Below are 25,338 nucleotides of genomic sequence, written 5' to 3' on the forward strand. Positions count from 1 at the left end.
CATTTAACATCCATGGAACATTTCCATTACACAAAAGTTTCTTCAGATTATTAAAATGTCCTTCACACCAAGAAAAATTGTTCTTTGTAAGAAGTGTTCACTGAAAGATTTTTCAGAATGGTTCTTCCATGGCATCACTATGACAAGCCTTAATTTTTAAGAGTCTAGGAACAAATTTAGAGCATAAAAGTAGGAATGAAATGCAATTGATAAAAAATCAACAACTAAAAAAACACTTTTACTGAAGGCGTTTTACCACATGAGAGTAGGAGTCAAGAATGTGTTAATGTTTTTTAGACAATCAACTGAAGATTAAGCCTGATAGCAATTGCCTTTTCTTTTTCTTTTTTTTTGAGTGGGTCTTTCACCTTGTGCTAGTCAAAAAGTAACAAATGAGGTTTTGGCTGATCCATTTTCTGAGTGGGCTTGCCGTGAACACGGACTGTGGCTGCATGTCATGAGTGAAGGTCCAGATGGTCCTATCAGTGTCTCTGCTTCAAATCTAAACAGGTTGACATTTTGCAGGTGCTGGAAAACACTTGGATCAAGCGCAACTTCCTCCATGGAGACAAAGGTCAAGGCCTCCCAGCACTATGTCTGATCAGTCCCATCATTCTCTGTAAGTTCTCAGAGACTGGCATGATACTGAGGACCCGGTACTTGATAATGTGCAGTTGCAGCTAGAGACTCTGATTGATCGCTGACTTAAAAGAACTTTTGTGTATAATTCAACTCCCACTTCAACATGGCTGGGTATTTTTTTTTCGCCCTAAGAAGGTGGTTCCTACAAAAACATAATCATCAGTACCAAAACAAACCAATAAAAGAAACACTCCATTACATTACATATACAAAAATATATAAATGTGTTTAAATATAAAAAACTAAAATACATATATATATATATGAAGATAAACAGATAATAATAGTATGTTGCCTGTTGATAAGTCTTTTAACCATAAATCATCTTCACATCAAATGGAATCAGAGCATGAATCTTAACGAAACCCAAACACAGAGAGATGACTCCTCTGTGTCCTCCTCAACGTGCCCCACACTGCAGTGACGCAGCCCCTCCTTTCAGAGATACAGAGGTGAAGTAACAGCAATTGCATGCGCTGGAGTGCTGAAAGGCTCAACCTTTGCGCCCTTCTTCTGTCACGCTGAAATTAATAACCGTTGATTTGTATTTAATGCTCAATTTCCTCTCTATTATTACAGTCAGTGTAGCGATGGGCTTGCTTTGAGACAGAGTTCACATGACAGCCTTTCTCTTTCCCTCTCTCTTTTCTTTCACCCACTCTGGCTCTTTTTCTGCAACATGCCAAATGGCTTGCACAAATGTTGCATGCATGTCAAACAACATCTCATTATAGAGTCACTTTTGGGGCTGTTAGTGCGTGCATGGAAAAATGGGCGAGTGTGTTTTGGGTTTAGTGTTCAGACTTTAAAACAGGAATGAAATATGCCCCTTACACTGCTCAAAATGACGTTCAGTTGAGAGAAGTGTGAACATTTTTGATGATATCTTGGGCTTTGTGCCCACGGCGGAATGGAAGTCATATGCATTGTGTCTCAGGCCAACAAAACAAAGACAATCACTACAAGAGTCATTTCAAAAGCTGTCTGAAATACAAAGTGATGTTGTTTTATGGACATATTTTTCTTTGTATGTTCACAGAGTTAATGTTTATTCAAATTGAGTGAAACATCACACCTCAGACTATTAAAGGGCCATTCAAGTTTCGTTCTGCATCATGTACTTTAGTTGGATTTTCATGGTGTCATTTGTCAAACTTCGTACCTTTCAGTAACACATTTGTCAAAATTTATCAAAGTCAAAATAAAAAAAAGATTTCAAACACATGCAGTCGTATTACCCGCGCTAAAGAAAACAGGGGAAAATGACACACTGTTTAATCAGGCATAACGTATTAGAGTGATGTTGACTGTGATACAGCATTACAAAAAATCACAGAGAATTTGGAAAACCCTGTTAGTAATCTTTTAGCCATTATGTAAATTCAAAAGTGTTTATTTTTATTTAGATACATTTAAATAGTCAAGTAGGTAACCACACTTGAATATCAGAGATCATCTTTGATAATTGTCTTGTCTTACTAATGGTTTAACAGATAGCATTCAGAAGACTTTTCACAAGTTCATTCTATTCTCTTTGACCTCTGAGTAATCAGTGACTTAGGCCTTTTAAAAACAAGCAGAGCATGAGAAACCAGTCATGACTTATTTGTATTCACAATTTTAAACCACAGAAGGGTTAAGTCATGAGCTACCATCATTTGCCTTTGTGTAAGGCACTTAACATGAGGTTGCTTCTACAGTAGACTGTCCCTGCAGTGCAAGGCTTCTTTCTACATAAGTTGTACATCAAGGGTAATCTTGAAAACTTACAAAATATTGTTAGCGCTTTCGAGAATGTTGTTCATATAGACCTGTAGTTCTTTAAGTTTGCAGTTTAACACATATACTGTATTTTTCTCCATGTTCTCATTGCAAAAATGTGTCAAATATTTATTTTCTAGTGTGAATTAGCCGACATCATACATGTTTACCATATGGACACCTCTAATAACAAATTAACCTGTAAACTGTAAACTTCAAATTTCTTTACAGCTCCTTTGAAAAGTGCTAGACAAATAAATGTGAAGTGAATTACACCAGTTTTATTGGATATTTAAAATAAATGAGCCACATCATGACTACTTGCTCTTCAAACAACATATTTTCACACTTACTGTAAATCATGCCCTACATTTTAAGCAATTGTAAATAATCTACAAGTCTGAAAAGACATACTTTACGCCTCAGTCATCTTTTTGTAGCACACTGCAAGCACTGGTAAACATTATGAATAGCATGAACTGATGTGGCAAATGATATTAGAGTTGCCATTCAAAGGCCTCTAAAAGCTATATGCCCTCTTCCTCAACTCCTGCCCTGACTTTAACAGCCTAATTAAATCCTCTCAAGTGCATTCCTATTCTTTATTCCCTGTACCTGTTAACACCTGACACATTACGGCAATTCCCAACTGTCACTATTATACTCTCATCTTGTAGCCTTGCTGTTTTAATTACTCCACAAACAAATGCTTTGTTTGTCTTTCATTAACATCAGATCAGTCATCCGGCCATGATTAGCCCGTAAACCGTAGCACTAAAGCATGTTCCATCTTATCCTTTCCTGTTTGAGAAAATTTCTTTGCGGCATTCCAGAGTGACAGGCCCTGAGATGCAGATGGGGACTTTTCATTATTCCTCTTGTCAGGTTCCCCACCTGTGGCAGTCACAACACAGTCTCTATCCTCCCTCCATCTCCCTGACGAAACGCTCCCTTTTGTTTTGACAGATGATCCTCAAAACAGCTGCTGCGAGCGAATGAGTTAACATCAGTGAGGAAGAAAAACAGACAAGCGAAAGCCATCTCATAAAGACTGTTGAAAAACTGAATGGCACAGTTATAGCATAATCCATTAAGAGCTCCAAAATAAAAGGTGATGCAAGCCAGTTTGTCAACGAGTGTCTAAATGGCTTGTGGTGAACAGTGATGTAATTGTAAAAGCTGCAGAGTATGTGTGAGTGATAGACCTGTGCCTTGACTTGTAGTTCTGGAAAAGTGGTTTGCATTGAGAAATGCATAAATCATTGCATACAAAAAAAAAAAACAAAAAAACAATGAAGATATACAGAAAATACTGTGGGGTGGCGGTGGTGTTGGGGGAACTGTTTTTAAACAGTAGTTTGTTAAACTACAAGCTAATGAAATAATGTCATTTACAGTCAAATAGCATTATTATTGGTAACTAAACTATTTTTAGGTAAATAAAGCTAAAAAAAAAATGCAACTAAAATAATTTTAAGATGTGAACTACTAAAACTACTACTAAAATTAAAATAAAAAGAATATAAAGTTATGAAAATAAAATGACAACAGCAAAAACTATATTTACACAGTAAAATTTACATTAAAACTGAAAATAGAAAAAAGCTAGTTCAGAATCTTAATATTTACTATTATTGTATATTAATAATATTAGACACTTAAAGGGATAGTTCACCCAAAAATGAAATGTTTGATGTTTATCTGATTACCCCCAGGGCATCCAAGATGTAGGTGATTTTGTTTCTTCAGTAGAACACAAACTGAGATTTTTAACTCAAACCGTTGCAGTCTGTCAGTCTTATAATGGAACTGGATGGGAATCATGGCTAAACATATAATAAAACTAAATAAAACCATACACAAACAAAACCAAATTAAACCCTGCAGCTTATGACGATACATTGATGTACAAGACACAAAACGATCAGTCTGTGCAAGAAACTGAACAGCATTTATATTGTTTTGTTTTTTTTATACCTCTGACAGACTGCAACGGTTTGTGTTAAAAATGTTGTTTTGTGTTCTACTGAAGAAACAAAGTCACCTAAATCTTGGATGCCTTGGGGGTAAGCAGAAAAAAACGTACTCGGTTACTAAACGTAACCTCGGTTCTCTCTAGAAGAGCGAACGAGTACTGCGTCTTAGCTAAGACGCTACGGGAAAAGTCTCTTTTCACGAAATACTGAAGCAAAAAATTATCCTTAATTTTGTATTTTTGTAAAGCGCATTTGCAGCAGTACACAGCCATAGGCGAGACGGCTCGTTCGCTCATTGGCTTGTTCTGCGGCAACTGCACAGCCTATCGAGCGCGGGCTGATGCAACATCAGACCAATAAGGGCGCTTCGCGCCCTTCTTGCCACTTCCCGCCGAAACGGGTGTGGCCCAACCTATAAAAGGAGCTCGAAAAGGCTGACTCACCTGATTTATTTCATCGCCGAAGCGAACCAGAGTGAATCGTACGCACGGCAGAGAACGCAGTACTCGTTCGCTCTTCTAGAGAGAACCGAGGTTACGTTTAGTAACCGAGTACGTTCTCTTACGAGAGCTCTCTCGTACTGCGTCTTAGCTAAGACGCTACGGGAACCCGATGTAAAACGCCGTGCGCGCAGGGATCACACACCGATAAACCTGAAGCAACGCCCAGGATTTACAGTGCACAGTCACCTGAGGGACTCACAGAGAGTCCGGGACAGAAAAAAGGGGGAAAAACCCTCCGTCCCATATCTAGCAGCATCCGTAGATGCGGCAATATGACATCACACAGCCGAGGCAAGGCCTGACCAATGTGGCAATGCGGGTCTTACGCAATACTGCCCATATAACAGTCGGCAGCGCCTAGCGCTCATGAATTCAGAATTCCCCTCAGGGCCCTGATTCTTCTATACCGACAGCAGCCTTGCTTGCAAGGCGGGAACCTCCAGGTTATAGAACCTGATAAATGTAGACGGCGAGGCCCAACCCGCCGCCATACATATATCCTGCAAGGAGATCCCAGTAGACCACGCCCACGACGAGGCGACGCCTCTTGTGGAGTGTGCTCTGACGCCCAACGGGCACTGAAGGCCCCTGGAAGCGTAAGCTAACGCTATGGCGTCAACTATCCATCTGGATAGAGTCTGTCTCGAAACAGCCATTCCTTTGGAACGTCCACCGAACGAGACAAATAGCTGCTCCGTCTGCCGAGAGGCAGCAGAGCGAGACACATAAGCTCTTAAAACCCTGACAGGGCAAAGAAGACTCGAGTCTCCATCCTCCCCTGACACCGGCAGGGCAGACAGGGCAATAACCTGAGCCCGAAACGGTGTGTTGAGGGATTTCGGCACATAACCGTGCCTAGGTTTGAGTATGACCCTTGAGTCATTGGGCCCAAACTCCAAGCACGACTGGCTCACCGAGAGCGCGTGCAAATCACCCACACGCTTCACAGAAGCGAGAGCCAACAAGAATACTGTCTTGAACGACAGATGCTGAAGGCTAACCGATTGGATAGGCTCAAAAGGGGGACCCTTCAAGGCCTCCAAAACCGCCGCGAGGTCCCACATAGGGACTGACGGATGTCTGGGAGGATTCAGCCTCCTAGCTCCTCTGAGGAACCGGATGACTAAATCGTTCCTTCCTATTGACTGACCGGACGCCGTTTCAGAAAACGCCGCGATGGCCGCCACATAAACTTTGAGCGTGGATGGGGCTCTGCCCTTATCCAACAGCTCCTGTAGGAAGGAGAGGACCTCCGTCACCTCACAACTAAGGGGTGAATAACCTCGAGCTGTGCACCAGCTGGAGAACACCGACCACTTCGAGGCATACAGACGTCGTGTCGACGGAGCTCTAGCCTGAGTGATGGTATTTAGCACTCCCCCTGCGAGATCAGCGGGTAACCGTTGAGTGCCCATACATGGAGGGACCACAACTCCGGTCGAGGGTGCCAAATCGAGCCCCTGGCCTGCGAGAGGAGATCTCTCCTCAACGGTACCGGCCATGGGGCGACATCTGCTAATTGCATCAAATCTGGGAACCATGGATGGTTCTTCCAAAGAGGTGCCACAAGCAGTATTGAACATCTCGTTTCTCTCACCCGTTCTATCACCTGCGGAAGGAGGGAGACGGGAGGGAACGCATAAAGCGGGCAGCACGGCCATTTCCGTGACAGCGCGCTTTCGTTCTTGGAAAAGAATGTGGGGCAGTGAGCGTTTCCGTGGGACGCAAAGAGGTCCACCTCCGCCATGCCAAATCTCTCCCACAACAGCCGAACTGTTTGCGGGTGTAGAGACCATTCTCCCGTAGGGACATTGCCTCTGGACAGCCTGTCTGGACCCAGATTCTGCAGTCCAGGCACATGCACCGCTCTCAGCGAGCGCACGTTGCGTTGAGCCCAAATCAGGAGGCGTTCCGTCAGCCTGTACAGGTTTCGGGACCCGAGACCGCCCTGGCGATTTATGTAGGACACCACGGACATGTTGTCCGAACGGACTACGACGTGGTGATCCTTGATATGGGGACAAAAGCGCGTCAGCGCATTCTCCACTGCCAGCATTTCCAGGCAGTTGATATGATGGAGCTTTTCCCGTTCTGACCATAGGCCAAAGGACGGTCTGCCTTCGAGCAGCGCTCCCCATCCCGAAGTGGAGGCGTCCGTCGACACCATTTTCACACTCGGGGAAGTCCCCAGGCTTACACCTGATCGGTACCAGCCGTTCGCTGTCCAAGGTGCTAGAGCCGCAACACAGCTCTGATCGACCTTGAAATGCAGCCGGCCAGACGCCCACGCTCTGCGCGGCACCCGAGCCTTCAGCCAGAACTGCAGGGGGCGCATGCGGAGCAGGCCCAGCCGCAGAACCGGAGATGCTGAGGCCATGAAACCCAGCATCTTTTGACAGTGTTTGAGCGACACAGTCGCGCCACAGCGGAAAGAACTCGCTGCACGCTGAATGCCCATCGCGCGCTGTGGTGACAGCCGCGCCGTCATGGAACACGAGTTCAGAACTATACCCAGAAACAGGATCGTCTGACTGGGGTTCAGCGAACTCTTCACCCAATTGACACTGAGGCCGAGCTTCTCGAGGTGATCGAGTAAAACGGCTCTGTGGTCCATGAGCTCCGCTCATGACCGGGCCAGAACCAGCCAGTCGTCCAAATAATTCAGCACTCGTGTGCCTCTGAGTCTAAGAGGAGCGAGCGCTGCATCCATGCACCTCGTAAGCGTACGAGGAGCTACGGACAAGCCGAATGGCAGGACTGCAAACTGGTATGCCTGGCCCTCGAAGGCGAATCTCAAATATCGCCTGTGGTTTGACGCTATCTGTATTTGAAAATACGCGTCCTTCAGATCTATTGACATGAACCAGTCCCCTCTTCGAATCTGCGTGAGGAGCTTCCTGGTCGTGAACATTTTGAAACTGTGTTTCATCAATGCCCGTTCAGCTGTCTTAGATCCAGTATGGGCCGGAGACCCCCGTCTCTCTTGGGCACCAGAAAGTATCTGCTGTACAGCCCCCCCTCGCTTTGAGACACAGGCTCTACAGCCCCTTTGCTCAACAGTTTTGATATTTCGGCCCGAAGTATGTGTGCTACTTCTGTTTTGACCGTAGTTTCGACGCGCGCTGAAAAGCACGGTGGGCGTCGAGAAAACTGTAGCGAGTAGCCTCTCTTTATAATGCCTAGCACCCAATCCGAAACCCCTGGAAGCACTGACCATGCATCTGCATGAATGGCTAAGGGCTGGATGCGAAACGCGCTCTGTTGACTGGGCAACGGCGGCGCTCGAGTGTGCTGCGCATCTGAGGCGGGGAGCGCGCTGATCACAGCGGGCAGATCGCTCTTCCTCGACCCCGTTCCGGCGCTTAACCGACTGGAGGGAGGCTGAGCGGGTCCCGTGGGACTCGATATATCTGCGAGTAACCGTGGGCTGCATGTGTGCACTTTTACCACTTTCAACTCGCTGTCTGCCTGTGCAGAATGTACGTGCACGGGTCTCATTTTTACAGAAGCCCCGCGCCGTATGTGACATAGTGTATGTGGGCACTGGGAAGTGGGCACGTTTACTATGCGGCGCGCTCGACCGATCTGTGTCGATCTTATGTGCGCTAGCCCTGTGTGCAGGGCTGTGCTTACATGTGGAGATGGGCACTGGGTAGTGGGCATCGTCACTGCATTTATAGCACCATCGGCCGTGGCCGGACGAGCATGCACGGGTTTCGTTTTTACAGAAACCACATGACGTGTGTGACATAGTAATTGTGGGCACTGAGGGGTGGGCACGTTTACTATGCAGTGTGCGCGACCGACTTGAGTCGACATTATGGGCGCAGGCCCTGTGTGCAGGGCTATGCTTACATGTGGAGATGGGCACTGAGGAGTGGGCATCGTCACTACATTTATAGCACCATCGGCCGTGGCCGGACGAACGTGCACGGGTTTCGTTTTTACAGAAACCACATGACGCGTGTGACATAGTGATTGTGGGCACTGAGGAGTGGGCACGTCTACTATGTAGTGCGCGTGATCGACTTGAGTCGCTTTTATAGGCGCGAGCCCTGTGTGAAGGGCTGTGCTTATATGCGGAGATGGGCACTGAGCAGTGGGCATCGTCACTACATTTATAGCACCATCGGCCGTGGCCGGGACACCAGAAATTACACCTTTTTCGGGAAATATCTGGGTAGCCGTGATAACGGTTTTCGTGTGCAGGCAAGCGGGCAACCGTACAGGCTTGCGCATTGCAAACAACGCTGAAACAGTCACAATCTCTGGAAACTGAAACAGCGGCGCGCTTCGGTGACAGCCCGGCCGCAGCGGAACTCGTACACCGGCGCTTCGATGAAGCAGCCATCGTGTGTAGTGCCGACGCAGCGTCATGCAGCATGCGTAGATGGCTTTCCCAGGATGGCTTCGGGGCTCCCGGCCTCACCGTAATCCTCTGCCGCGGTCCCCGCGGCGCGGGGCGACGGCCAGTAGAGCGAGAACGGGGGTCTCGAGCTGCGTTGCTGAAGCTGTTGTGATAACGGCTTTTGTGTGCAGGCAAGCGGGCAACTGTGCAGGCTTGCGCATTGCAGAAAACGCTGAGACAGTCACAATTCCTGGAACTGAAACAGCGGCGCGCTTGGGTGAGAGCTCGGCCACAGCGGAACTCGTACACCTGCGCTTCGATGAAGCAGCCATCGTTAGTAGTGCCGACGCAGCGTCACACAGGAGGCTTTAGATGGCAACACCGCTTTTGCCGCCGTCCAGCAGAGGGCGGACAAAGGTGCGTCGCTATCGCCTGTTCCACCGGCGGAAGTGAGTGGTAGTTCCTGTTTTTAGCATCATCAGTGTGGAGAATGCTAGTGAGACAGACGAACGAGTTCGTGCTGAATATGGAGCGTTCCAAGCCTTCGCCACCTCTTCGTGAAGCTCAGGAAGAAATGAGGCGGGCTTTGAGAAGTACGCTCATCCGAAAGGGAAATACCATCCAGCCGGGAACGAGAGGGGGGGGCGCTGGTGCAACCACTCGCGGCCGAGACACATCGCGGCCAACACGAGCATTCGCCCCGGCTCCTTCTCGATGTCAGCTCGTCTGCTGGGCTTCTGAGCAGAAGGCGCGAGATCCTCGGAGCTCGCCCAGCCATCACTGCCCGAAGCCAGCAGAGAGCGCGTGTCCTCTTCCCCCGACGCGGCCCTGAGATCGACTTCCTCGGACGACGCGCCGGCAAACAGCGGGCGCTGCCCACCGGGAAGCGATGCAGGGGGGGGCCGGTGAAGCAGGGCGAACCGGCGAGCTCGGTTGAGCTGAAGACGGTTCCGGAATCCGCTGGAAGCGATGCTTTTACGGCGCCTCAGCGCAGCGGAGAATGCAGGCTCAGAGAAAAAGGCCAGGCGAGTCCTCAGAGTCACCATGGCAACAGCTCGCAGTGGGGGCATCCGCCGTCAGCGAGCGAGCGCTGCATGATCTTCACCCAGGCAGGAGACACAGATGACGTACCGGTCTCCCTCGCTGAGTGGGGCTCTGACGAGCCGCAGGAAGGCATCTTAAAAAAGACGCGAGCTCTTTTACGAGTGTGTGTCGCAGGGCGAACACACACACACACATAAAGAACAGCTTGTATATAACAGGATTGAAAGGATATAGGCGCCGGATAGCGCAGCAGGAACGGCAATGGAAGGCGGCGATGCCAGCAGCTTCAGAATGGCTCGTCCTGCTGATGTGCTTTCTCAGACGGCGCTTGCTTCCTCCGTGATCCAGCGATGCGTGAGCTTCGCTGAAGAGATGAAAAATCAGGTGAGTCAGCCTTTTCGAGCTCCTTTTATAGGTTGGGCCACACCCGTTTCGGCGGGAAGTGGCAAGAAGGGCGCGAAGCGCCCTTATTGGTCTGATGTTGCATCAGCCCGCGCTCGATAGGCTGTGCAGTTGCCGCAGAACAAGCCAATGAGCGAACGAGCCGTCTGGCCTATGGCTGTGTACTGCTGCAAATGCGCTTTACAAAAATACAAAATTAAGGATAATTTTTTGCTTCAGTATTTCGTGAAAAGAGACTTTTCCCGTAGCGTCTTAGCTAAGACGCAGTACGAGAGAGCTCTCGTAAGAGAACAGCAAATTTTCATTTTTGGGTGAACTATCCCTTTAAGCTAGCTGACTGAAAAGGTATATATAAGGAGTGGCTATTTAAAAAAAAAAAACTCAAATGATTATTTATTGTTTTTGCAATTAAAATCAAATCAAAGCACTAATTACTGGCACAAAACAATTTGGGAAATGAGGGTTGCACCATTAGACAGCAATAAAAAAAAGAAAAGAAAACAAAAAGAAACTAAAAACTCTGTGATAAACAGTAATTTAACAAAAAGGGGGGAGGGGGACTTGATGAATAACTTGTTTATTTAAATCTTTCCAATCTAGACTTAAATAACTCTCTGAACGAACCAATAAATTTAACTTCCCAAAGCTATATATGAGAGAGAGTAAGTACACATTTTGGGAGAGCATCTTTGATTATTACCTCAGTTTGCTCTGGTTGCAAATCAGTGCATGAAATACAATAACAAATACAGCAATGTAGCATTTATGATACACCACCAGTCATTGGAAAGAGCAGCTTGTTACTAGAAAAGCTATGCTATTTTTAAAAGAACTTAGCTACTCTCAAACTACTGAAAAAAAGGAGCTAGCAGCATTGCTTTTAGTTAGTTACTCGCCGAGGCTGGCGATGTGTGCATTGTGAACTGTATGATGACTTTAATTGCAGGGATGTTGCAATATTACAAGACATCTGGAAAGGGCATTATGCAACAATCTGCTTCCTGCCCAAGAGGACAGGAGCTTTTCTAAATTGAAGCATATACTTGACAGGATATCATGCGGCAAATGACAGTACTTTCCTAAATGATGTGTTCCATTACACAGTGATGGGGCTAAATGCCTCTTGGCAAATGAGAGTGTCGTGTGAGAGTAATTTTAGAAACTGCACTAATAGCTGTTCTTGCCTTTGATAGCTGTTAGGCAAATGCCAATGTCATTCCAAATCCCTCGAGTTTCTAAAATTTGATGATTAGTTTCCTTTTACACAACCCAAGTCATAACCTGCTTGTATCAGATTAAGGTTAAATGGAATAAATATTACAGAGTGCTTTCTGTTAGAGGTGCTCTCTTATAATCTCGGAGTTGTTACATCTTTTATATAAGTAATTACTTATTGACCATTAAAAATATATGTTCTATGTAGTATGAATGTAAAACAGTGTTAGATTCACACCTTGCCGGAAATAATAAGTCAACTGGGGACATTTTGCCTACTGTTTTATGAATACTGTGAATTTAGACATAGTAGTTTGTTCACATAGTGTTTTATATAGTGGAGAAGTATGCCATTTCAGATGTGGTCTAAATGTACTTTAATACATTTATAAAAATAATTGCATGGATAACTTAAAACAGTAGCTTTAGCACAATGCTGCATTCATGTCGCTATGCATGTCATCAGCCTAAATGATTACCACATTGACTACTGCAACATAAACAAAGCATTAATGAGTGCACGCTTAAAAATAATAATAATAAAAAAGTTAAATGTAATGTAGTCCAAAAACATTTCAATCTATTCTCACTCCGTCTTTCAAATCTAAGAATCTCTTAAGTCCTTAAAGCTCTGAAGAGCCACTTCATGTTTGTTTAGTCGCACAGTCACAATGTAGAGATTCGTCGGGGCTCACAGAGAGGGTGGACTGCCGAGCCACGGAGAGCAACAACTGAAGGCCATCAGTCACATGCAAAAGTCCATCTAAGAGGAAGTTACTAAGTGCAAAAAACATGAAAGTAGTACGCCAAACCAAAAGGGACTCTCAAGTCAAACCATGTCAGCAATTGCAGTCTTAATTCATGCAATATTCAAACCATGGGCATGTTTTAGGAGGGTTCTCAGTTGAGATGAGCTTAGCTATCAAAACACGTGTAACCACTCCTTTATTAGGTGAGGTCTCTGGCATAGTGTTGTTTGAGCAGAGTAGTTACGAGGGTACATTGAGCTTTGTTGCTGGAGTGACATGACCTTTTGTTGGCCCTCTCTCACAGAGGATACCATGATTAAGTAATCACCTGTGTACACAACCTTTCCTCACCTTTCCTTCCAGGAACTCTGTCAGAGCTGAAGGGATGACACACAGCCTGCTTTCACACACCCCCTCGGCCTTCTCCATAGGAAGCGGATTAACGCTGCCGACGAATGCTGATGGCAAAAATGTCTTTAGTGCTTTCAGGCAGAGTACAAGACTAATAATTTCACAACTGTGCGTGCAGGAAATGGTGAAGAGTTAAGCTTTTAATGCACCACGGTACATCATTCCAATTAAAATGAATGCCTTATTGTACTTTAGCGCTCCTCTGTATGCCTTGCACACTATTGGTATGCCTTGCACACTATTGGTAATGAAATACAGCCTGCTTTCTGCATGACAAGTATTTAGCTAGTTTGTGTGTGTTTAGAAGGCTAGACAGAAGGAAATATTTACTGACGGTGCCAAAATTCTGTAAAAGTTATTACATTTTACACTTTCAGTCAGAAGTAAACACAGATGGTTCTTTAAAGGTTCTTTACATGTAGTAACAGTTCTATTTAGAACCATAGCATCCTGAAGAAACCTTTTATGCTGAACTGGTTCTTTGTGTTAGAGTTTAGGTTCTTTATTCCCGCCCCTTTTGTTTTTTAAATCTGTAACAAAGCTCCTTATTACTGAGTTTCTGGAGCTCAGTGATCCAACTACACAGACTGTCAACACACTCTCAACAGGTAAAGATTTCTTTCTTTAATTTAAATACAAATTTAACTTTCAAATTGTAACTGGTTTCCGAACAAACATGTTTTCTTCTCGTTTTAGTTTTTTGGTCAGATGTAAGTGTGAGCAGCTCTGTTCAGCAGATACTTCTCTCCTCTTCTACACAAAGTAACAGAGACATTGAATTTATAATACATATTGTTAGAATTGTTTTTATTTATTTAACACTAGCTCTATCTATTCTATTTATTTTATATCTACTTTTTATTTATTTATTATAAAAAATTAATTAATAAAAAAACCTTGCTATGTGTACTGCGTCAGACTAACCGAGACTTCTCACAACACGTATATATTGTTGCTCTTTTTTATTTTGATTGCTTCTATTACCCCATTTGTAAGTCGCTTTGGATAAAAGTGTCTGCTAAATTATTTAATGTAATGTAATTATTACTTGGGTTAACGCAAAAAAATATTAAAGCTATCCCGTGACTTTATATCTATTGTTTCTTTTAACATTGTGTACGGCTGAAGGATTGTGAATCTATTCAACTGGAATTTAGTCTTCAAACCTATTTTTGGTTTTTATTTTTTATTATGCATTTATTCATGTTCAATGTCAACTGTCAACTGTTGTTAAGAGCACTGACATTTTTGCTTAGGTTTATGAATATACATAACATTGTGAAGAGCTCACATACTAATTTTAGCCTTCATAAACATAATTGTTTTTACATAAACCATTGAAAGGAGGCACATTGTAACTCTAAACTCAATTGTGTATTTCAGATGCTGTCACATCCTGCAACCTCATCATCTGCAGAGAGAAACTGCCGAGTTCAAAATACACATAATGATGGACTTGAAAATACTGTATTTCACTGGAACTTGATCTTCATTTGTTTCATTTTCTGTTTCTATCTTTGTTTTACTTCTTTAAATATTTATTTACAGTCAGTGTCAGTTGTATTCTGCTAATAACAGTTGTTAGATCACTGTCATATTTCCAACAATTTCACATGTCATTAAAATAAAATAAAAATGCTTAATTGACATGCTGTTGTTGTTGTTTTTATGGAAACCTAAGTATACGCTATAAGATATTATAAAACCAGGCAGATAAAGGGGTAAAAAAACAATAGTAACAAATCATTTATTTAAATAGTATTAATATACTAATATTAATGAAAATAAACTGTCTTAAAAAAGGTTATTTATAGCACCTTTAAGGTATATATAGCACTTTCAAAGCATGGTTCTTTATGGAACCCTAAAAGGGATCTTGTTTAGCACCAGAAAGGGTTCTACTATTGTTACAAGCTGAAGAACCCTTTTCTGGTACTGTTTAGAACCATTTTTCTTAACACATACTTTTTATCATTACTATTTCCCACAGTTTAGAATAAAGTCAACAAAATTATTAAATATCACAAAATAAAATTATGGGAAATATGTACTCAACCAAACCAAGCAAAAAAAAAAAAATCTTAAATTTTAGCAACTTTGAAGTCGCCAATCTGAACAACCTTAATGTTTATTCCTGAACACTTGTTGGATGTTTTTCTTTCACTTTCTAGGTCAGTTTATTTACCTGTATCTCTATATTTGAATGTGTTTGAAAGTCTCTTGTGAAAATATTACTACAATTCAAAATACCCCTTTTTTCATTTGAATATATTTTAAAATGTAAGTTATTCCTGTAATGGCAATGGTGAATTTTTAGCAGTCATTACTTTACTCTGTCACATGATCCTTCAGTAATCTAATATCCTGATTTTCTGCTCAAAAAATAAACTTATTTTTGTTATTTGAAAACAGCTGTGCTGTTCAATATTTTTTGTGAAAACATTTAGGCTATACATTTATTTAGGGATTTTTTTTATTATTAATATTAAAAGTTCAAAAGAACATAATTTATTTGAGGGAAAAAAAGAAAGAAATTATTTGATATTTTAACATTATACTTTCAGTTTTGATCAATTTAATGCACCTTTGATAAAAAGAGAGAGAGAGAGAGAGAGAGAAAGAAAGTATGAATAAAAATAACTCTTCACAGCCCCGAACTTTTGAATAGCAGAGTGCATATTCAGTATATACAGAAATCATTTAAAACATTTAAGCCTGAAACATAATTTCTGTCAAGTGTGTCCAATTGTTTGACTGTTAATGTACATATACTGTAGGTATGTCATTTAATTATTATTTGTTTATTTTTTTGGTGACTACAAAAATCTTGTGAACAAAATTCACAGAACGTACTGAACATTGCATTAGAAAAAGGGATACTTTCCTTTGGGAAAAATGGTACTGAGGACATATTTTCCACTTATTAGGTAATTTACTGTGCCCAGCTTATTTTTTTTACTCTGTGTCCGTTTGGCAGTAAAAACAGTCATAAGGCCAACAGCAAATGACGTGTCCTTGTCGAGGTTACACACATTATTTGAACTGCGGTGTCTAGGGAGGTCATTACAGTCATGCTCATTTAATTGTGGGCTCTGTATGTCACTTTTTGCACACTGTAAATCCAACATTACCAGCTTTCTCAAACTCGCTCTGTTACATCAAATTTAAAACCATTTAAGTCAGTTTTTCAATATGCCACGTGCAATTAGAATATTCGACAGATCCAACTGTGTGATTGGCTTCGTCTACCATACGTTTTTATGAACTTTTTTTTGTACCAAAATTTAGGCCTAATAAAAGTCCAGCTGTAACTCCCGTGTATTGGACCGTGACTCTTTTCATTTCAACAAGCGTTGTGATGGATGCTAGTTTAAATTTCTTTAACGCTGGAAATGAGCTTTCGTTCTTGTTGCATCAGTCGCAAAGTCACTATTGTGTCGTCTCTGGCCCAAAAGAAAACATTATCACAATGCGCTTGCTGGTTCACCTTTACTGCACCTCTACCTCGCCACCTCCCAACGAGCTGCCAAACTAATACAAAGAGTGCAGCGGTTTGACAGGTCTGCCTCTGTAGCCTGATACGGCACAGGCTTGTCCGAGCTCTCCCAATTGATTCAGTGGCACGCTCCTTGTTTAAAAATGAGCATGATGCTGGGGGGGTAAGAAGACTTTTAGTTCATTCATTAATCACAGAAGTAAACAGCCCATCCAGTGACACCTGGTGAGGTTAATGCTCGGGACCCTGGAGTAATCACCACCTCCCCCACGCACCGACTCACAGAGCCACTCACATGAAAGCTTGTGATTATAGAGGAAATGGGAATTAGCAGAAACATTTCGGAAAGGCGGTCTCCAGTCCGTTTGGTAGCGAGGGATGGATCGGCGGGAAAAACAGAGAGGCTGTGGGCTGATTGGAGAGTTCCCTTGAGAGGAGAGGCAGGGGGCCAAAGGTCGAGCCTACACCAAATTAGTAGTGTCTTTTATTCGAAACCAAAATAAAGCAGGAGCAGAAGTAAGCGATTTCCCCCCTCCAATGCTGGAGTGCTTTCTGGGCTCTTTCTTGAAAATTACCAAGAGGCCACATCGCAATTAGTGGTTTGTTTCTTTTAGACTGAAATATGGCCATAATTCATAGCTTTCAAATCATTTCATTGGAAAGATGTATTGGCTTGCTGGGCTGAAGAAGTAATTGTAACACATGATATGGCAATTTGTTACCCAGGCAGCAAGTACACAAGGTATTTGCATAGCGTCGCATAAAATGTGGGAGAGCATATAATTTGTTTCCAGTATGGTGTGTAACAAAAAACGGCCTGCAAAAGTTATTACACCCCTTTCATTAAAGAAGTATGAGGCACTAAACTTTGCTATACAGCTCGGCTTGTAATGGCTCCAGTTAGTGTCTCAAGTGTCAAAATATGCTTGGACTTACAGTACATTTCCAGGTTTTTCCTGTACCTAACCAAACGTGACCACCGGCCAACTGAAAGCCAAGGTTGCCCGATATTTTGCTAGAATATACAAACACGATCTGCTGTTTAGAGCCTGTTTGGGACATCGACCATGAAAAATTACGCTCACGTGTGAGTGATTAATGTTGAAATACACAGCGTGCCAGGGCTTTGTTTAACTGAGATTTTAAGGGCTAATCCTTTTGACATGAATCATTAAGTTCTCGATGCAATAAATACAGTGTCCACGTAACATTCAAAAAGTGTGTTTCGATTCACAACAGCCTTGCCATTTGCCATTGAGAATCAAGAGCATCCGCTTTTCCAAAGCTTGAATAAGGATTCCCTCCAATGTTGCCTGTTCTTCATTATGGGTTGTAGTGTAACATAGGAATAAAATATAGAGCATGTTTCCATCTCTATTACTTATTAATTTTCACTTTGAGAGCAATCAATCCATTAATTAACAATTTCAAATTTGATTGCAAATGAAGAGGTGTAACCAAAGACTTGTTTCCGGGCAGCTCATATGATGCCATTATACTCTACAGCAACAGTCACTAATCATTCTAGTTCACTAAAGCCTAAAACCCAGACTTGGAGTGGAGGAAACTCACCAAATAAATTAATATGTCAACATTAAATACTGATTTAAGCTGAATTTTTACCTGTATAATCTTCATTAAGAAAAACAAACCTTCTATTAATGAGACGAACATTACAACATTACAGTCATTTTTATGCTGAAATCCTCTGATGTGATCTTCACTTCAATTAATAACTATAATAAAAGCTGCGTCTGTATCAAAGATGTTTTTTGTTTGTTTGTTTTGATGATGATGATTTTTTTTATGATAGCTTTTAAAAAAGACCTACTGTGAGCTACAAGGTTGTTAATCAATGGTATATGGTTTTGTTGACACTAGCATCAGTCTATTTGTTTTGAAATAAATTTATTTAATTCAGCAGAATTTCTGGTGAAAAACTACATTACCCATGATTCTGAAAAAAGAAAAAATCCAGCAATCAAAGAATCAAAACAAGCAAATTAAAACCAAATGTCACCTTAATTAACAACCACCCTCTCATTTACTAGTCTTCCAACTACATATAAATGTATATTGCAATAAACAAACTATATTGGTCATATAAATAAAGTCAGTAGATTTATATAATTCATAATGCTTCATGGGAATGCAGTACATTCCCTCAATAAAGCTGTATAAAGTACACAATCTTGTACTTTTGCGTTTTTGCCCAATTTCAATTTTTGTTTTCTGTAAATCAAAATGTATAATGTTGTAATTCACTTTGTAGTGGATTGGTATGGTTTACGGCTTATAACTCATTAAAGAAAACACTTTAAAACTAAAAACTAAAAAGTAAAAAATGGGAAGGAACTGTTGCACTCCGTTAGGACATGTTAGGCCGCTGGATGGCATTAATCAATCAGGATCCAAAGAGCCCTGTAAGCAATGAAATCATGTCTTTGAAAGATTTGGCAGCGTTGCCTAAACTGCACATCTGCCTGGCTGCATCCTGAGCAGTGATAAATAGCAAACTTCACTTAACGTACACAACAGAAATTCACTGAGAGTTTTTATGTGAAAGTTTACAAGTGCTCGGCAATAAATGAACCCGCAGGAGCTCAGCAATACAGCGGTGGAATGAGGGCTGCTCACTCATCTAACACAGTCATTTTGGTATGGCTGGATCTGGCCTAGTCAATGAAGACTACACATTCATAAGAGTTGCATTACAGGAATTACATTACCGGCATGTCATAGAAACCAATTTACACTTTAAACCTGCGCTGTGTCTGGCAGCTGTAAGATGTTTGAAGAAGGAATGTTGTGCCAAGAGCTCCTGGCAAAAATGACTGTACTCCGGAATCATTTTAAAATATTTAACAGTACAGAAAATCCAGGCTGTAAATAAACCTGAGGGTTGGTGTGAATGAATACAGCTCAATTAAGACAAAAAGAAAACATTTAAAGTGGTAACACATAACACATTACGTATCATGACAACGGGCAGCAATTCTTTACAGCATTCATTAATCTAGGTGAATATGAAAATGTTGTTGATTCGGGTTTCTTCATAATACATAAAAATAATACATAAAAAATTATTAGTGTACGGATAAATTAACATTCTGCTAGTTTGTTTAAATAGTTTTCTGTCTAAATAATTCATTTCAAACCTAGAAAAACAGAAATTACGAAAAAAACTAGGGCTAGGCTGACATAATTCTTCAGGAATAATCTAATGATTTTTGTCATCTTTTTTTAAAAAGCTGAAACCAAATTAAATATCATGCTTAAGATTTGCTGATATGTGTAGATTTGAGTCGTATGACCTGTGGGAGATATTTCATACTAGCTGAGCCTCGATGCTAATTAAATTCCACAACACCAAGACTGCAAATGACTCTTGTTAAACGTCCCATCTGGATTTAATTTATAGATAAATTTGCCATTGGGTCTCTCTCAGCGAATGTTTCTCAAAGACTGTCCTCTGAACTGTCAAAACTTGTAATTAGAGAAGCTCATATGTCTTTTAAAAGACAGATGAAGCTACTCGGTGAGCCTGTTTATCGCCCACAGTATTAACAGTTTTAATCAAAAGTGAATCACTGTGATAATTATGCCTTAAATAAAATGAATTATAGTACTTAGTGATACTATGAGAATGGAAATAATCTCTTATGGGTGTTGAAAGGAAATAATACGAAAAATCTTGTGAAGCACTGCTGTAGAGGAACTGAATTTACTGACAGAACCACAACAGCAAGTACAATGTCACTCACACTTGCTTTATCCACCCTCAAGAACAAGAAACAGCTCTAAAAAGGTGTTGAGATGAGGAATCGCAGGTACCACGATAAGTTATGTGCTAAAAAACAAAGCCAAATATATTGCAGGCCAATCATTTTCTACAGCACTGTTAATCCAAATTCATTGTCATTGTTTATTCCATTCCTTAACATGGAACAGATTTCATAACAGGTGATTTATTTCATCTAAAAAGCATGCTAAAGCTGTTTTTCACTTTCTCGATGAGAATGCTGTTAAGGTATATTTGCTATATTCACATGGGGAAAATATCTGAATCGATGAGAATGTAATTTTGCTTGACTCTTTGTCCTTTTGTGACTCTGAAGGCCGTAACCTCTCCTTGTCCTCCAGTATTTCTCTCTATTCGAGAAAATCACTGATGGCATCGCTACTCACAGATGAGGTTAAAACATTTAGCCAGCTATCTGCCTGGCTCATTGAAGAAAGCATACTAACCTTGTACGCTGAATTAGCAAAGGGTTTCTGCATCGATAATCATCAATCTTCCATGGCAGCGGGTGCCTTCGGTACAGGTCAGAGGCTGCCATGTGCAATCAAGAATGAGCTGGAAGTCTTTGGGGTGCTTGGAGAGACTCTTACCAATCCCAGATGAGAGCTTTACTTTGCCTCGAATTAGCCTGTGAGTGTGTTTCCAGCGCACGGCACGCACCTGCAGGGATAAAGGATAGACCGCAAGTGCGTTTCAAAGCTTTATTAGGAAACAGAGCAGAACTCGTTGATCAGAAAGCAACTATTTTACACAAAGCCTTTTTCAAACACATTTTCTCAACACCATGAAGGTGACACGATGCTTAATCACCAGCACCACTGACACGTTCTTGTCTAAACTCAGAGTTAAAGATAAAGTACAAGCCATTGAGCTTCAAAAGGCTGTACAGTGAGGTAATTATTTAGAAAGTATACAATGTAAGTAATGAGGCAGTTAAAAAGGTAAAAAAAAGAAAAAAAAAAACATTGCACCTCACCTTTTGAAAATCAAAGCTGCTTTTCGTACCATACCTTAAATGGTCTAAAAATGCCATGGAAAGGTTGTAGAAACTTCAGTCATGGTAAATTAAGCATTCTGACAATCACAAAAGACTTCATGTCTGACTTTAAACATCTGCATGCTCCTCAGCTCAAGTTTTCTCATGTGTGTGAAAATATAAATAAGTTAGAACATGTTAGATGTTAAGGAAAAGTGAACCAAGAAAATAAACTAAATATGTTGTTGTCATACCTTCGGCACAGCAGATAATATGTCGTTGTCTAGGCCTAATTGGTTATTTTTTTATGTTATCAGTGTAGTCTGTCAGTAAGCCTTGATTAGATTTTGTTTTGTCAGTTAAATATGTTCCAGACCACAGTGTGTTAATCTGATATAGTAGTTGCATTTTCCGCTTAACTTTTAATTTTTTTTTTTAATATAAAAATAATATATATATTTTTTTTTTTTATAAAACCAATATAATTTTTACATTTTAATAATACTATCATAAATTATGTTTAATCACGTTACTACTATTTCACCTAGCTCATACTTTTTAAGGAAATTTACAGAAAATTAAAAAAAAAGAAAAAATTCACAAGCCTTTCTGCCAGCTGTCTTTGTTTTCTTGTGTTTTATCACCCTCTTTTTGAGTAATTTACCTGCAGAACTGAACAGTTTTGAAAGTTCTGTGTCTACAAGTCAAGAGCAACAGAAATAGATCTGTGACCCCCTAACCTCAATAACATTGTACAATAAAGTCATTTTGGTAGGAAATATGTAGCTGAAATGCAATTAGATCCTTATTCATCATCTCCAGAGTAGGTTTATCTAAGGGGAGGACAGGGCTTTTGAAACTGCACTCTTGCTGTGGAAATGTCTTCCAAGGGCTGACACCGTGCAGTCAAATAAAGAAAGATGGTGCTTGTGTGGAGCAAATGGCCCATGACCAAACTTAAACACCAACTGTGGCATAAAACGAGCTGATAAATGTATCATAAATCTCTCCGACAGAAGACCCAGTGATTTTTCATTCATATTTCACACTTTTCTTCAATCTCGAACACCAAATAGCTGGTTGTTAGCCGACCTGTGCGCCAATTAAAGCAGTTATTGAACATGTTTACTAAAGCCTTTGTGTGCAGCGGCTCCTTCAGAAAGAGTAATTACTCCAGTTCAAGTGTGATCTGGAAAGCATTTGATTAACAAGCTCTATCCCATCCACTGGAATGAGAGTTACCTTCTGATGCCATGTTCTCCTCGTCGTTCAAAAGCTTTTCTATGGGCTAACCCAAAGGGAATGAAATGCAAACATGCAATTAGAGGGGCAGCGAAGGAATGAGCAACGGCGAATAAAACAACCCACATTAAAAAAAGAAAAAAGAAATGATTGTTGTACGCAGCAATGCCAGAGGTTATGGTTTTCCCAGGCAATACATCATGCTATTTTGATAAACAGTTGACACTGATTTTCAGGGGAAGGGTTTTTGTTGTGGTTTCATACAAGGTTTTATCAGGACTACTATGGACTGTGCTGAATTAATCAACTAGATCAGAGCGCTGGCGATGCCAACAAAAAGGAAAACGCTTCATTATCAAGTGAGGTTGCGCTTCTCATAAAAGTCCAATCACATTCACAGAAACTTCAACTGAGTCACAGCATACAGACTTGCCAAGTCGGACTTTCTCAGTGGGTGGTCCTTCCTTTGCTTGATGTGGAAACTGAATTAGCACAAAGCCAGCTTTGCCCTCGATCTGGAAACATTTTCTACCTTCCAGAACGCGCTTAATATAGAGACGTAATAAAACACCTTCGGCCTCTGGCGTGTTGTTTTACCAAATAACATCTAACTGGCCATTACTCCCCATTAAGGCTAATGGTTAGACTAATTATGATAATTCCATAAAAGGTGCTGTGTTTAGCCCAAACTGTGGACGAACATTAACTTAATGACTACGGCTGACCTCTCTCGAATGCTGCTGGAGTGCATGTCTCTGATAGGCTATTAGTCACTAGCATTTTGCATTATTCTGTTTATGTAAAACCCCCCTAAGAGCTATACAGTCATAATCATCTAGAGGGTTATCAGATTGTTGCCAATATCTGTTTCAAAATACAAATGAGGTGGATTTGCCCTCTGAGCTGCAGATCTAGTGATTTCGAGTGATGCTTGAAGAAAAAAAGAAAGGAATATTTACCATGTGTCAACTTGTGTCGTTGTAAATGGCAGACTAAATAGGTGTTAGATAAGACGTTCCAACTTACCTCTTTCACTGGAGATTACGGCGGAAATCCCCTCCACACCCTCAGAGTGGAATCAATACTGGAATGTCAAACACTAAGACGGCCTAGTCATGGATACCTTCATGTGAAAATGACTTGTCTTCCCAATGAGACAACCGTCGGATTCTGCAGGGTATGTTTTGTCTTATTGCCCAGGCAATGGACACACCACAGCTCATGAAAGAATGCATTAGGGCTGCTTAAATATTTTTCTTTGCCACTTTCCCTCCAAATTCTTTGAGATCCTTTCAGCAATCAAGAAGATTTCTGTAAAAATGCTGTCATTCTGCTTCGGCTAAACGCTGGAGTCGTGGCACTCTGCGGTATTCTGTTTTCATAAGAGCCGCAATATCGGCTGTTAAAAGTCAGGGCATAATATTAATTGTATATACGAGCCGCTGGCAGGCATGCATTGCTGCTGATTAACACTGTGTCTGGAACCAAAGCTGTTGTCCCAGGTGCGCTGTGTTTAGAAAGGGACTGTGTCCAAAATGAAATACTTTGCAGAGGAAGTCCATAACAGCCCGTGCACTGGCAAGCCAGACCACATTTAACCACTTTTGGTGTGCTTCCGCTTCCTCAATTGCATTGTTAAAAGAAGATTTTTGGGAGAACGAGCAAGGCCAAAAGAAGATTAAGCCAGATATTCAACTAGGGGTTTTCCTGCCCTGATATAATCGTATTGTACAGCCCAAAACACTCAGAATGGCTTTATGAATATATAAGAATTATAAACGAGTTAGTTTCAGTCTTCTAATCTGATATGTTCAGTTAGTACAACAACCCCAGGATGATTCACTGTTTGTATCACTTCGATTGCATCTAGACCTGACTATATGAGCAGTGCAGTGTGATTTGGTTGTTATCTCTCATTGCTTTCAGCTGCATGTAAAGAATAGGAAATTTAAGGGAAAAAAATTATCACACTATTTTTTCCCAGATTTGTTCTTGTTTTAAGCATTAACAAGTTAAAAATACAGTGGGAAAAAATTACGTTCAGTAAGATCAAATATACAGTAGTTGTTTTAAAACAAATCTTAATATCTTTTATTTAGATTTCTAACCAGACAAAGGGCCTGCAATGCTTAATGCTTTGGTTTCCTTTGGAACCATTTTCATTTTAAGAAAAAAATGAAATGTCTAAAATGCAAGGTAATCAATGTTAACTCATTTGAATGTTGTTTAAAGTCAATTTTTCATGCCTAATCATGTTGTTTTTCTGAGTATTCAGTACCTCAGCACACTTGCTTGTGTGAAATTGCTTCTTTAATATACATCTCAGCTTGGCCCCTTGGTTAATTCAAGGATACATAAAACTTTTAACATAGCTGGCGACCAACCAGGAACTCTAACATAATAAGCATTATTGCTAATGACTGTCTAAGACTTGGGGGCCGCGCCACTGCTCGGTTGCACCATGTGCTGCCTCTGCCTTCAGCAGAGCTGCCAAGATCATGGTAAATGGTGTTGATTAGAACAACGCTGGTACTCTGAGCCAAAGCAGCTGCTTTGATTCTGACTGATTGCTGGACGTAGGGAATTATATGAAGTATTCACTTGTCAGGGATTGTTTGTCTGACTACATATGTACTAAATTATTACTTTTTTTTAAGTTCACATCATATCCTTACAGATGTCTAAAGTAATTTTGGCTGTCCAAGTCCAACGTGTGGGAGTCCCGATGTTGCTCACTTTCTTGATAAGCACTATACTTCGCTGACAACCAT

The 25,338-nt window shown here is 41.3% G+C and overlaps 1 long non-coding RNA gene across 2 annotated transcripts; it reads right to left on the reverse strand.

Moving 5' to 3' along the window:
• Positions 1 to 225: 225 nt before the first annotated feature.
• LOC132126516 (uncharacterized) lies at positions 226 to 24,401 on the reverse strand. Of its 2 annotated transcripts, none has more exons than XR_009427406.1 (3): positions 23,594 to 24,401; positions 20,796 to 21,009; positions 226 to 784 (listed from the first exon to the last, which is right to left on the reverse strand). It is a non-coding gene; the product is annotated as an uncharacterized LOC132126516 (long non-coding RNA). The 2 variants fall into 2 exon arrangements; XR_009427407.1 differs by lacking the exon at positions 226 to 784 and adding an exon at positions 12,421 to 13,098.
• Between the last annotated feature and the right edge of the window lie 937 nt (positions 24,402 to 25,338).

The sequence above is a fragment of the Carassius carassius genome, chromosome 44, assembly GCF_963082965.1.
Source record: "Carassius carassius chromosome 44, fCarCar2.1, whole genome shotgun sequence".
NCBI lineage: Eukaryota > Metazoa > Chordata > Actinopteri > Cypriniformes > Cyprinidae > Carassius > Carassius carassius.